The sequence below is a fragment of the Dermochelys coriacea genome, chromosome 3 (assembly GCF_009764565.3).
Source record: "Dermochelys coriacea isolate rDerCor1 chromosome 3, rDerCor1.pri.v4, whole genome shotgun sequence".
Classification (NCBI taxonomy): domain Eukaryota; kingdom Metazoa; phylum Chordata; order Testudines; family Dermochelyidae; genus Dermochelys; species Dermochelys coriacea.
The window spans coordinates 5,998,758-6,012,638 of NC_050070.1; the positions used below are offsets into that span (position 1 = coordinate 5,998,758).

Below are 13,881 nucleotides of genomic sequence, written 5' to 3' on the forward strand. Positions count from 1 at the left end.
TCAAATGAGTGTTTTGCAGGGCCAGAGCCATGGACTGTAATCTCATCTCTCCCACTGGAGTCCTCTGTTACAGTATCGTGACCTTGGCAATATCTTCTTTATGCCCAACCAGGCTGAATTAAGGACAGAATTGCAGCCTTAGCTGAAATCCTTGGCTTGAGTTAAACCCTTGATGTAATACATTCGTTGTTTCTTTTTATTATAAATTCAGTTTATTTTGCAGCAACACTTGCCAAGGCTGACAGGCCAAAAATTTAACTTAGCCTAAAAATAACTCCAATGGCTTAGTTTGAAAACGTTTTGACCCTGACGGCTCAGAACAAGGCCTGTAACACTTAGCATGCCGAATACTCCATAGGATGATGCACCATCCCAGGGGATTGTGTTCATGTGAGATGCAAACAGGCCTTGTGTTGTCCTCACTGTGCTCTCTGATCAAAGTATTGAAATTTACAAGAAACCTGATTTCTGTAAATGACAATATTCTGCTTGCTCACAAGAGCAGACAGAAGCAGATAAAGACAGAGTAATGGAAGCAAAAACAAGCAAATTACTTCAATTTAAAAAAAATTGTAATGCGAATTCTCTCTGATGCAAACTTGCTCAACAAAACAATTGCTCCTTTGCCATTGCTAAGGTTAACCACTAGAGCTATAATGGCAGACTGGGTAAAATGTTGCCTTTTAGCTGCTTGTTTTATTTACTTATTAGGGTTCCTTTGGAGCAGATGTCAGCCACTGCATGAACACATATTAAGTACTGCATCAATACACAGAGTGTTTGGTTGCCCCCTCCCTCCAACCCCCACACTTTCTCAACATGTTAATGGAAAAATCCTAATGAAAACTTCATTTCGCAAAGAAATAGCATTCTGCACTGGAAATGGCTGTTCTGAAACAGATCTATATTTTGGCTTCACAATATTAAACAGACTAGTTTTCAGTACAACTGCACTCCACTCAAAAATTCAGCTTCATGCATTAAGGCTCTGTCTTACTTGGGATCCAGCGATCAGTGGTCAGCAGGTGATATAGCTGTATGCAGTGGTGAGCTGGAGCCGGTTCGCTGGAACCGATTGTTACATTTAGAAGCCCTTTTAGAACCGGTTGTCCCGCAAGACTTCTAAATGTAACAACCGGCCAAAAGTGGCACCTTAGGCGCCAACTCCATGGGTGCTCCAGGGTTGGAGCACCCACAGAGAAAATTTGGTGGGTGCAGAGCCCCCACCAGCAGCTCCGTGCCTGGCCCCAGATCACCTCCGTTCCGCCTCCTCCCCTGAACGCGCCGCCCCGCCCTGCTTCTCCACCCCCACAGCTTCCCGCGAATCAGCTGTTGGCGCGGGAAGCCTGGGAGGGTTGAGAAGCAAGCGGCAGCTTCATGCTCAGGCCCAGGGAGGCGGGGCGGAGGTGAGCTGGGGCGGGGGGGATGGGGCGTGAGGAGGGTCACCCACGCCGCAGCAGGTAACCCGGGGAGGGTGGGGGGGCCCAGGGGAACCGCTCCTCTCCCCAGCTCACCTCCACCTCCCTGGGTCTGAGCGCGAAGCCGGAGGCCTGCGTCACAGCCCTCCCTGGGTTCCCGCGCCAACAGCTGATTCGCGGGAAGCCGGGGGGGGGGGGCGAGAAGCAGAGCGGGGTGGCGCATTCAGGGGAGGAGGCGGAACGGAGGTGAGCTGGGGCCAGGCACGGAGCTGCTGGTGGGGGCTCTGCACCCACCAAATTTTCCCCATGGGTGCTCCAGCCCTGGAGCACCCACGGAGTCGGTGCCTAAGGCACCACTTTTGATGTGATCAGTGGGGGGAGCAGCCCCTCATAGCTCCCCCCAGCTATGCTATCCCCCCCAGGAGCCAGAGGGACCTGCCCCAGGTAAGCACTGCCGGGACTCCCTACCTCGCCCCCAGGCAGGTCCCTCTGGCTCTTAGGGGCGGGGTGGGCATCCACTACGGTGGCCCACGAGACCCTTCTGACCGGTTCTGGGGGCAGTCAGGGGACAGGGGAGGGGGGCAGATGGGTCTGGGGTTCCGGGGGGGTGTCAAGGAACGCAGGGGGTTCGATGGGGGGGAGCCACGACCCCCTCGTCGGGTGAGGAGGGAACTGGTTGTTAAGATTTTGGCAGCTTATCACTGGCTGTATGGGAGTCACAATTGCACCGACTAGGCTTGAAATCGAAGTAAACTCAACTGATACAAATGGCAGCTCTCCTTGTCTCTACCAGCTCAGCTACAGCAGTTGCTTGCCACCAACAGCTAAATTAGAGCTAATCTCAAGTACAGACAAAACCTGAGGGGTTTAGGAGCATGAACACTTGCCCCAGAAAGTAGACTGTCCAAATCCACTCTCCTGCCCCCAAATATTTATTATATATTTGTATTATAACTAGGGTTGCCAACTTTCTAATCGCATAAAACCAAACACCCCTACCCCATCCCTTCCCCTAGGCCCCACCCATTCTCAGAATCTCAGCCCTGCTCATTCCATCTCCCCTCCCTCTGTTGCTCGCTCTCCCCCACCCTCAATCACTTTCACCAGGCTGGGGCAGACGGTTGGGGTGGAGTGGGGGGGGGCATATTGTTCCAGACACTGTATGTACGCATGCATACCAAGTGAGTTTTTCTTCCAAACAGTTTGTGTTCCAAACAGAAAAGAGAGGCAAAGAGAAGGAAAGAAACAGAGGTGCAGAGTGCTGACGCAACGTGCCCAAGGTCACACAGCAAGCAATGGCAGATCTGGGAACAGACCCCATACACATCTTCTGATTTCCAGTCCACTAGAGCAGTGTTTCTCAACGACCAGTCAGTCCGTGGACTGGTGCCAGTCCCGGAGATCTCCCTAATAGAGTTTAGGAAGGCAGCAAGCCAGTCCCCGGTATCAAAAAAGGTTGAGAAACCCTCTACTAGAGAACACTGCCTCTCAATCCTGATCACACTAATCCATTCCTCTATCCACGGGAACTCATTTTTCGAATCACGTGAACACCAGTGTGTGTGTTAAAAGTTACAAAAGGCCCTGCCAGACTGGGATGCAAAGGACCAAGCTCAGTTTCATGCTTGCACAGAGATGCTGACAAACTCTTAATCCACCAGTGGCACCATGATAATTCTGTAACTTCGTATGTGCACAATTTCTTCACTGACTGTCAAAATAATAAAAAGTGGAGAAAAAAAAGTAATTACAGTAGCTGATGCTTATTCTGCATTTTTATTCACATATCTCAAACAGCTTCACAAAGGTATCACTATCTGCAAATGGGAAAACTGAGGCACAGTGTACCAAAGTGATGTGCCCAAGATCCTACAATGAATTAGTGGCAAAGCTAGGCACAGAATATAGGTCTCTACTGACTCACAGGCCTGTGTCTTAATATTTCTGATAGAACGATTTCCCCTAGTAGAGAGGTGTGACAGGGTTCAACTCACCACTGCGGCACCTCCTACTGGCGGTACTGGGAATTAGCTTAGTCCGCGCTTGTGTGCCCTCTTCTGGTGATGTCTCGCCCCCATCACTTCTGCTCCAAGGTGTGTGTTGTCCCAAAGGATACAGCATCCTCTTCAGGACACACAGTGTCACACACCGTCCTCCCACCTTCCGGGGGATCCGCAGTCTACTGTCCAGCTACTTCCTCAGTGGCAAGTTGGGGTGTGGGGGGACCCAGGACCACCCACTACTCTGGGTTCCAGCTCAGGGATTCTGTAGATGGCAGCCGCGTGCTGCGTCTCCTCTCACCCAGCAGTCTACTTCCCCGGGCCACTTCCCCGTAGCCCCAGCACCTTCTCCGCCCTTGTCTCAGGGCCCCACCCTGTCAGCAGTCAGCCCGGAGCTCACTCTCACTCCCCTGATCCTGCCCAGTACTGCTCTGTCCAAGGTGCTAGCTGCCCTCTGCCTGCAAGGCAGCCAGTCCTCCTCCCTCCCCAAGCTCCAGGGAGTGCCTGACCTGTTCTGTCCCATGGCTCTTCTTATATGGGCCTGCCTGGCCCTGATTGGCTGCTCCTTGTAGCCCTCTCCAATTGGCTGCCTGTTGTGCAGCCTCCCTAGGGTTCTATTAACCCTTTATGGGGTAGTGTGGGGCAGATGCCCCATCACAGGGGGAAATTTCACCCAGAAACCAGCATAAAAACATATTTAATGTGTATCACACTTTAACGACTGGAAAACAGAAACCATTAGTAAGCTGCTTTTAAGAAAATGTTTGATGTTAGAAAAGTCCCTTACAATGCAGTAATTTATTATTATTAAAATATAACCCATCTGCGCACACGCAGAGCAGACAGAGTCTCAATTAGAGATAATTAAGAGCACACATAGGATGCCACAAGGACACATCTATATTGTCCCACTCACGAGTACATCATTAGTTGCTAATCCAAGTACTCAAGTCTTAATGAGCATTTTTATTGTGTGTTTTGTTGGTTTTTTTAAACCTCTGCAGGTTACAAAACAAACACTGAAGCCCTACATTGAAACACAAGAGACTATGGGCGAAAGTGATAGGTGAGTTGCTACTCCCGAGACAGGAATGGTATATTAAATTTCTTTTTCTGACCTCTCATAAAAAAATAGGACCTACACTCCAGGACAAAAATCCACAACTTCAGCCGCCAAAGAAAACAAATATCGCATCTGTTTAGTGTGATGGACCTTGAGGGAATCAATGCATCCGTATGCCACTGGTTCAGTGAATGGCTAACAGAGACTTCTGATTTCACACAAGTCCTGTTTTATTGTTACCTCATTCCCTGTTTCTCTGTTTTGTTCACCTGCTGCAGCCTAACACCTAGATTGCAGATGTCAGACACTGTCTTGTGACTGAGTATTAGGAGGATACTAACAGATGGAACCTTTGGCTCTGGTACATCATACAATACCTAGAAAGAACAGTTTGAATGAGAAAGATCTGGGAGTTTTGGCAGCAGAATCATCTTCCAGTGCTGAGCAGAAAAACAGCTGCAAAAGAATCAAGCTAGCAATCTCTTCCTCTAGGAATCTAGCTATTTTTGCCAATGAAGCGTTAGAGTGTATTGTACCTCTTCCATCACAGAGCTTATACTGAAAAGCCTGGAACATGTGCACAGGCTAATTTTGCATGGACTTATTGGAGAGAAAGATGGATAGAGAAGACACTGAACTGCAAAGCTGTATGCATCTGCTTTCAGTGGGCCAAAGCGTATCACTATCCACTTCCTCCTAATGTCACTCCTCTATTGTCTCTGCACTACCCAGAGTCTTCTGTTCAATGCTCTACCATAATGCCAAATAATCAATGTCTCTTCGTTAAAACTCTTATTTTATTAGTAGTCTTGCTGCAGCACCTAGTGCACCCAGCCGAGATCAGGGCTCCATTGTGCCAGCCGCTGTACATACATATAAAAACAGTCCTTGCCCCAAAGACCTTACAATCTAAATAGAGAAAATGGACAAGGAAAGTATCATCACAAATTACAGATGGGGAAATGAGGGACAGACAGAAATGAAGGCCCCAATCTTCCGTTGATTTCAGTGTGCTTTAGATCAGGTCACAAAGGGGGGTCTACAGCAAAGCTAGCAACTTTTAATCCAGATCTCCCAGGTCAAAGACCTGTCTGTGCCTTAAAGCGCAGAAGACTGGCGTTGAGGTTATCAAATACTTCTTCCACCAAACCTTCACCAAAGAGGGAATCCTGAACAGGAAAACTAGAGAGAATGAAGAGCTACACCTGCTTGAACTTGGACATTCATCTGGGGCTCATAAGCTTCATCAGTTTTGTCTACTTAAGGCCAGACCTGCAAACACTTACTGTTAGGCATAGCACTTCCTATACTCAGGAGCCCAACAAACTTCAATGGGCTACATTCAACGGCAAGAACCAACACTCACAGGCAAATGTTTGCAAGACAGACCAAAGAATACAAATTTAATCAAGTGCCTCACCATCCAACACAGCAGAAACACAAACGTCACTGCAGCTGGCCTAACCCCAAACCCCATATCCTCCAAAGCAAACTGCCAGTCTGAAGTGAGAGTGTTTGCTTTTATTTTCTACTGTGTAGGTAGAGTCATTCAGAAATCTGATAATTACTACAGGATCTCTCCAGGTGGCAGGCTAATAAAACCTGCCAGTGCAGAGATGTAAGGGAGGGAACGTTCCCAGTCTTGATTAATTCTGATCAAAAAAGCTATAGATATGAAAGCTACTAACATTATAAAAGGGGCACATTTTGACAGCTAAAAACAATTCTAAAGAAAAATTATTACTTTCTTTTGTCTTATTTGTATTAAAGTAGCACTGGGAGGCCTCAACTGAGCCCATTGCTCTAGAGTGTGTACTAACATGTAGTAAAAGACAGATTCTGCCTCTAAGATTTTACAATCTAAGCTAACAAAGGATGGGAGACAGGAAGTATAATCCCCATTTTACAGATGGGAACTGAAGCAGAGAGAGACTAAATGACTTGCCCAAGGTCACACAGGAAGTGTGCGGGAAGGCTGGGAAATAAACTCAGCTCTCCTGAGTCCCAGCCAAGTGCTTTAACTCTTCCAGAATGAATCCTTTAGTTTCACCATGATCCCTTCCTCTAGATGTGGTGCACCTTGCACTGTTCTATGGATGTGTCACTGCTCCTTTAAGTATATGGTGTCCAAACAATCAGGTTTTGGACTGCAGAGCGCTCCACAAAGGGGATACTTATAACCTTAGGATTTTGAAAGGCAGAAAGGAAAGGAACACAGCACTCTGTGGTACTTATAGTTTTAGTGAGCCACATTCTGCTATTGGACCAGCCTTCAGGGCTTTATATTTCTTGTAATGTAGGAATGTAAAGTCTTCTCTTTCTGTCTCTCTGAAAGTTGGATAAATATCACCAGGAGGAGTGCTGGGAAAACCCTAGGACTAGTCACACTCAGGAGAATGCTTTGGCTGAAGGTTATGTTTTGTTGCTGTTAATAATAAAGGCAAACTTGGGTTAGGGTAAAAAGAAAAGGAGTACTTGTGGCGCCTTAGCGACTAACAAATTTATTTGAGCATAAGCTTTCGTGAGCTACAGCTCACTTCATCAGGTTAGGGTGTATATCTGGATCACATCCTGTATATATGCAATGCTGGGAGAAGGGAAGGAAGAATCAACAAGGAAAAGAGAAGTTCTGAGCTAGAACAAGAGCAAACCTCAAAGCCATCTGGCAAACCAGCCCACCACACAAAAGGGAATAAGGCCAGGTCTACACTACATAGTGTCCTACATATAACTACATAGTTATACTGACCTAATCTCTGGTGTACACAATGCTATGTCAGCGGAAGAGTTTCTCCCACCGACACAGCTACCTCCTCTCGCAGAGGTAGAGTTAGTAAGCCGATGGGAGAACTCTCTCCCGTCAGCTTAGAGCATCTTCACTAGAAGTGCTACAGTGGTGCAGCTGTGCTGATACAAGTTTATAATGTAGACTTGCCCTAATTCTCAGTTAGCACAAACAATCAAGGGGCAACATACATAGAAAGGGAGAAGGGGGAAAAAAACAAAAAAGAGAAGGCCCAACAAATGGGTCCAGATGAGACTGCCAAAATAAATGGACCCTGGTGACTTCCAGGACTAAATTCCACAGCTGAGAAACTACTTTACCTTCCAGGAGTGATGGGAGGCTAAATTGACTAATATTTACAAAGCACTCTGAATCCTCTTATGGAAGACACTGTAGAAGTACAAAGTATTATTATGAGCAAGCAAGCTATGCCTTTCAACCTGCGTTTACAGTGTTGAAACTAAAGACTACACACTGGATAAACGTATCTACTGTGTTGTGTAGATGCTCAGCTACTGATGAACACCTTAGATATATCTAACAACAACAACAACAACATGTGTCATATAGTGAGTCACTCTCAGGCAGTTGCAGCCTCGGGCTCTCTATCTGAAAGCTCAACGCTTACACTGCTATTAAAAGCGTGTGATACTACTCCAGTGAGTGTCATATGAAAAACATTTTTTATTCTTCATGCACAAGTGTACACTGACCCTCTGCAGTGACAAAGGATCCATGGGTTTGTTTCCAAGAGCTCTCACTCCTCTTCAAGGAGGACTGACTCACACCAAACAAAAACTTAAGGGTAAACCGCAGGTGTCATGACATCCCACATTCATTAAGATAGAATGTCTTATACTTGGTAACGCAAGGTGCTCTGTTTGCTCACAAAGCCACACATGCTCATTGGGGACAACAAATTGTTACTTAGAATTCAACATGTTATATAAATACCCATTTTGAGTAGTCAGTCAAGATTGTACCTGGGACCTCCAGCACTAAAAGCGTGAAACTATCACATGAACTAAAGGAATAACTCCTTTAGCTGGTAGAAGCAATTGGCTCATACCCTCTATACAGCAGCCACAAGAGAGAGATGTACAAACACACTGAGCAGCATGTCACATACATATTAATATTTAAGAGATATAAGAAATTGATTCTACCTCTCAAGGTTCAGTTCTATTTGTATTTGTGGCTCCAGGCTTTAAAAGTTGCACTTTATCTGCAATACTGAGAGCTCTATTGCCCCCCAAATTTAGTCTTCTGAACCCATTTAGTGATCTTTTGTCAACAGGTGACATCTGCTTTGGAAGGGTAACATGTACTCATGGGTAGGGCAATACCAAATTCACAGTCCATTTTGGTCAATTTCATAGTCACAGGATTTCAAAAATCTTAAATTTCATGATTTCAGCTATTTGAATCTGAAATTTCATCATGTTATAATTGTAGAGATCCTGACCCAAAAAGGAGTGGTGGGGTATTCACAAGGTTATTGTAGAGAGGGTTACGGTACTGCTACCCTTACTTCTGCGCTGCTGCTGGCGGTGGCTCTGCCTTCAGAGCTGAGCCGCCACCACCAGCAGCGCAGAAGGAAGGATTGCATGGGATGGTATTGCCACCCTTACTTCTTTGCTGCTGCCTGCAGAGCTGAGCCCTCGGTCAGCAGCCGCCACTGTCCGACCTGCCCAGCTCTGAAGGTAGCAGCGTAGAAGTAAGGTTGGCATGGTATGGTATTGCCACCTTTACTTCTGCCCTGCTGTGGCAGGGCTGCCTTTAGACCTGGGCGCCTGGCCAACAGCTACCATGCTCCGGCCAGCCAGCTCTGAAGTCAGCGCAGAAGTAAGGGTGGCAATACTGCTACCTCCCTAAAATAACCTTGTGACTCACCCCGCAATTCCCTTTTGGGTCAGGACCCCCAATTTGAGAAATGCTGGTCTCCCCCGTGAAATCTATATAGTACAAGGTAAAAGCACACGAAAGACCAGATTTCACGACCCATGACGCATTTTTCATGGCCGCGAATTTGGCAGGGCCCTACACATGGTCAGTGAGATTGACTCAATCTGCATAGATCCACAGAACTCCCTATAAGGCAACAAAAAATACTCATAAAATTGAAGAATGGAATTCCCTAAGGATGAAACATAGTAACACTTGCTGCCAGTTCAAATATCTGTTCAGCAAGGACATGAAAGGAACAAATAGAATTCTTTGGTAGAAAATACAAAATACCATAATGCAAAGATAAGGAAAGAGGTATTGAACCAATGCCCTATGGATGATGAAAAAAAAAGGTAACCCTACAAAGGAAGCACCATCGTAAAAGAGGAGGCTGATCAGAAAGGCCACTGTAAGCTGACTAATGTAGCCGCTCTAAGCTGACGGGAGAGAGCTCTCCTGCCAGCTTAACTACTCCAGCCCCCGAGAGCAGAAGTAGCTATGTTGGCAGGAGACGCTCTCCCGCCGACACAGCTCTGTCCACACCGGTACTTATGTCAGTGTAACTTATGTCACTCAGAGGGATGGTTTATGCACACCAACGAGCGACATAAGTTATGCTCACATAAGCTGTAGTAACAGGTTTCAGAGTAGCAGCCGTGTTAGTCTGTATTCGCAAAAAAGAAAAGGAGTACTTGTGGCACCTTAGAGACTAACAAATTTATTTGAGCATAAGCTTTCATGAGCTACAAGCTTATGCTCAAATAAATTTGTTAGTCTCTAAGGTGCCACAAATACTACTTTTCTTTTATAAGCTGTAGTGCAGACCTAACCTTAACCTGTAAATCATCCACCCTTACATCAGATCACCAATTTAGGGCATCAGCTCCCTTTTAGCACAAGAGGGATTTCAAAAGCCAATCTGATTTACAAAGAATGGGACATACTGGAATAAGAGCTACAAAATGCTAACTCTTACCACTAAAACAAATTGCCATCTTTGGGAAGTAATGAACTGAGCCATGAGAAGAACTCCCCATTCAAGTTCACAAAGCCCCTACATTATCCTTCAAACCTTTCCTTAAAACTCACCTCTGAGATGCCTACAAAAACATTCAACAATGGCAAGGCAACTGATGAGCTGTTATTGCTGCTTATTACACCCCTCATAATCATCATCTCATTGTTACCTTTTGCTCACCAAGTCCGACTGTTGTATCCACCTGTGGTCTCCTATAGTTAGACTTGGAAGGATTTGATTTTTATCCCTAAGGGTTGGCAAACATCAATTTCACCGCACATAAACCAACGAAAAATACTTCCATCGACAATAACTGAAATTTACAGATAGGCAAAGTAGGAAAATGCCACATGCAAATGTATTAAAGTTTGATTTAAGGATATTTACTTTGTACTTTTTGACATGCGATGCTAACAATTTGTGTCTAACACTTATAAAGCTTTAACTTTTGAAGCTCAACATCTACTATCATTACATAATTATCTGCCACTCCATAATGTCCGACAATGGTGACCATTTAAATAAATAAAAATAAAAAAAATGCTTAAACATCAATATTATCTGTCCAAAAAAAAAATCAAGTTCTGCAAAGCCTACTTATATTATAGTCAGATTGTCAACTCAATGGGGCAGGGACTGGCATTCTGTCATAGGGATGTACAATGCTTAGCACAATGAGGCCCTGATCCTAACTGGAACCTCTGGGTGCTACCACAACACAAATTATTCTTATTCACACTATTATGAACCACCTTGCAGAGAAGGATGCCATTCCAATAGGTGCAGTGAAGGGCAGCTGAAACCAAGGACCAGCATTTCTTCAGGATAGTAACTATCATAGCAGTTCACAACAAGGAACTGCAAAAGAAAGCCTATAAACACAATAAATTCCCTCAAATACAGTTAGCACAACACAAGAAACAGAGTATTCTGGCAGAAAACACTGCCATAATGGACTATCCAGGAAAATGATTTGCTTCCAACACCTGTCTGTGCTTTTGTCCTTACTTTCCACAACTCATCTTTCAACATAGTGCATTAACTAATTAAGTTAATGTTTGTAAATTAGAGTGGGTGTGTGTGATGCTTTGAAAATGTGAGATGCTTTGTCAGGCTTCCCCCTGAAATTTACCATATATAGCCCTACTGGAAAGCTAGTTTAACATGGAAAATTAACCTTCTCCATCTACCCCCACCTAATAAAATAATTACAAAGAACCAAAAAGGACTTTGCTCATTCCATGTTCTCCAGCACCATCCTTTCTATGACTTCCAATAAAATAAATAAATAAAATCAGCTTCTATACCAGATGACTGGAGGATAGCTACTATGACGCCAATTTTTAAAAAAGGGTTCCAGAGATGACCCCGGCAATTACAGGTCGGTAAGCCTGACTTCAGGCAAACTGGTTGAAACTATAGTAAAGAACAAAATTGTCAGACACATAGGTGAACATAATTTGTTGGGGAAAAAGTCAACATGTTTTTTGTAAAGGGAAATCATGCCTCATCAATCTACTAGAATTCTTTGAGATGGTCAACAAGCTTGTGGACAAGGGGGATTCAGTGGATATAGTGTATTTAGATTTTCAGAAAGCCTTTGACAAGGTCCCTCAGCAAAGGCTCTTACGCAAAGTAAGCAGCCATGGGATAAGAGGGAAGGTTCTTTCATTGATTGGTAACTGGTTAAAAGATAGGAAACAAAGGGTAGGAATAAATGTTCATTTCTCAGAATGGAGAGAGGTAAATAGTGGTGTCCCCCAGGGGTCTATACTGGGACCAGTCCTATTCAATATATTCATAAACGATCTGAAAAAAAGGGGTAAACAGTGAGGTGGCAAAATTTGCAGATGATACAAAACTTCTCAAGATAGTTAAGTCCCAGGCACACTGCAAAGAGCTACAAAAGGATCTCTCAAAACTGAGTGACTGGGCAACAAAATGGCAGATGAAATTCAAAGTTGATAAATGCAAAGTAATGCACATTGGAAAACATAATTCCAACTACACATATAAAATGACAGAGTCTAAATTAGCTGTTACCACTCAAGAGAGAGACCTTGGAGTCATTGTGGACAGTTCTCTGAAAACATCCACTCAATGTGCAACAGCAGTCAAAAAAGCGACCAGAATGTTGTGAATCATTAAGAATGGGATAAATAAGATAGAAAATATCATATTGCCTCTATATAAATCCATGATACGACCATATCTTGAATACTGTATGCAGATGTGGTCACCACATCTCAAAAAAGATATATTGGAATTGGAAAAGGTTCAGAAAAGGGCAACAAAAATGATTAAGGGCATGGAACTGCTTTTGTATGAGGAGAGATTAATAAGACTGGGACTTTTCAGCTTGGAAAAGAAATGACTAAGGGGGGATATGATAGAGGTCTATAAATCATGACTGGTGTGAAGAAAGTAAATAAGGAAGTGATATTTACTCCTCCTAACACAAGAACTAGAGGTCACAAATGAAATTGATAGGCAGCGGGTTTAAAACCAAGAAAAGGAAGTATTTTTTTCCATACAACGCACAGTCAACCTTTGGAACTCCTTGCCAGGGGATGTTGTGAAGGCCAAGACTAACAGGGTTCAAAAAAGAACTAGATAAATTCATGGAGGATCGCATCAATAGCTATTAGCCAGGATGGACAGGGATGGTGTCCCTAGCCTCTTTTTGCCAGAAGCTAGGGGACAAGGAATTGATCACTTGATAATTACCTGTTCTGTTTGTTTCCTCTGGGGCACCTGGTATTGACCATTGTTGGAAGACAGGATACTGGGCTAGATGGACCTTTGGTCTGACCCTGTATGGCCGTTCTTATGTAAGGATGCCATTAGATACAGAAAAGCTTTCAAAAAGAACAATCTTTCATCTGATCTCATTAATTTCTGGAGCACTGAAATGCTCCTGATTAATTATTAGCAACATGGTATGTCAATTCAAGAGCTTCCTGCTAAAACACCCTGTCTTATAGAATTCTCAATCCTTTCCCCGGAAGGTGACTGCTCAGAAGATAATTCCCTTCTCTGACTCAAAGGATCAGTAGTGATCACAGCTCTAAGTGATACATTAAAGCATGTGCCTCATTAAAAACAAAAATGAGCAAAAGTGACTAATAAAATACTGTCACTTGAAATGAGAGTGAGATGCTATGTTTCCAACAGAAATTTAAATTTCAGCACTAACAAGCATAGTGCTCTGGCCACGTGTTTGCTTTACACAGCGTTACGCTTCAGGTATAACTCACCTTTCAGCTGCTTCTCCCTTTGATGGATTTCCCAGTATGCATCTTTCAGACCTGACCCAGCAAGTGCTTACCAGCCCCCTCCTGCACAGCGATGACAGTCTTCACCTCCCATTCACTTCACTGAGAACTGAGGGAACTTCACACCTTGTAACATTAAGACCCAAAGAGTCTCCTTTCGACATTATCTGTGATGCAGTACAACATGAGAATTTGCTTAATGTTGCCATCTTCTAATTTGATAGTATTTAGCATATGAGGAAGGGAGCTTCATTTTTGCAATCGGTTGTAGCTCTAGAGGAAGAAGGGCTTGATACAACTCCACTAACCGACAGTGTTAGATTTCAAAGCATCCATGCTGACAATCCACTAGGGCTGGTATGGGATTGAATGGCA

General features: G+C 44.3%; 1 protein-coding gene across 18 annotated transcripts in view; it reads right to left on the minus strand.

Moving 5' to 3' along the window:
* Positions 1 to 13,881, minus strand: part of NCOA1 (nuclear receptor coactivator 1) — a 360,042-nt gene that overhangs the window by 143,003 nt on the left and 203,158 nt on the right. Inside the window, exon 1 of one of the 18 annotated variants that reach the window (XM_043510048.1) lies at positions 13,489 to 13,621. The exons of the other annotated variants lie outside the window; for them this stretch is intronic. The gene's annotated coding sequence lies outside the window, so the exon portion shown is untranslated. Of the gene's footprint in view, positions 1 to 13,488; positions 13,622 to 13,881 lie in introns of those variants that run through there. 18 annotated transcript variants of the gene reach the window in all.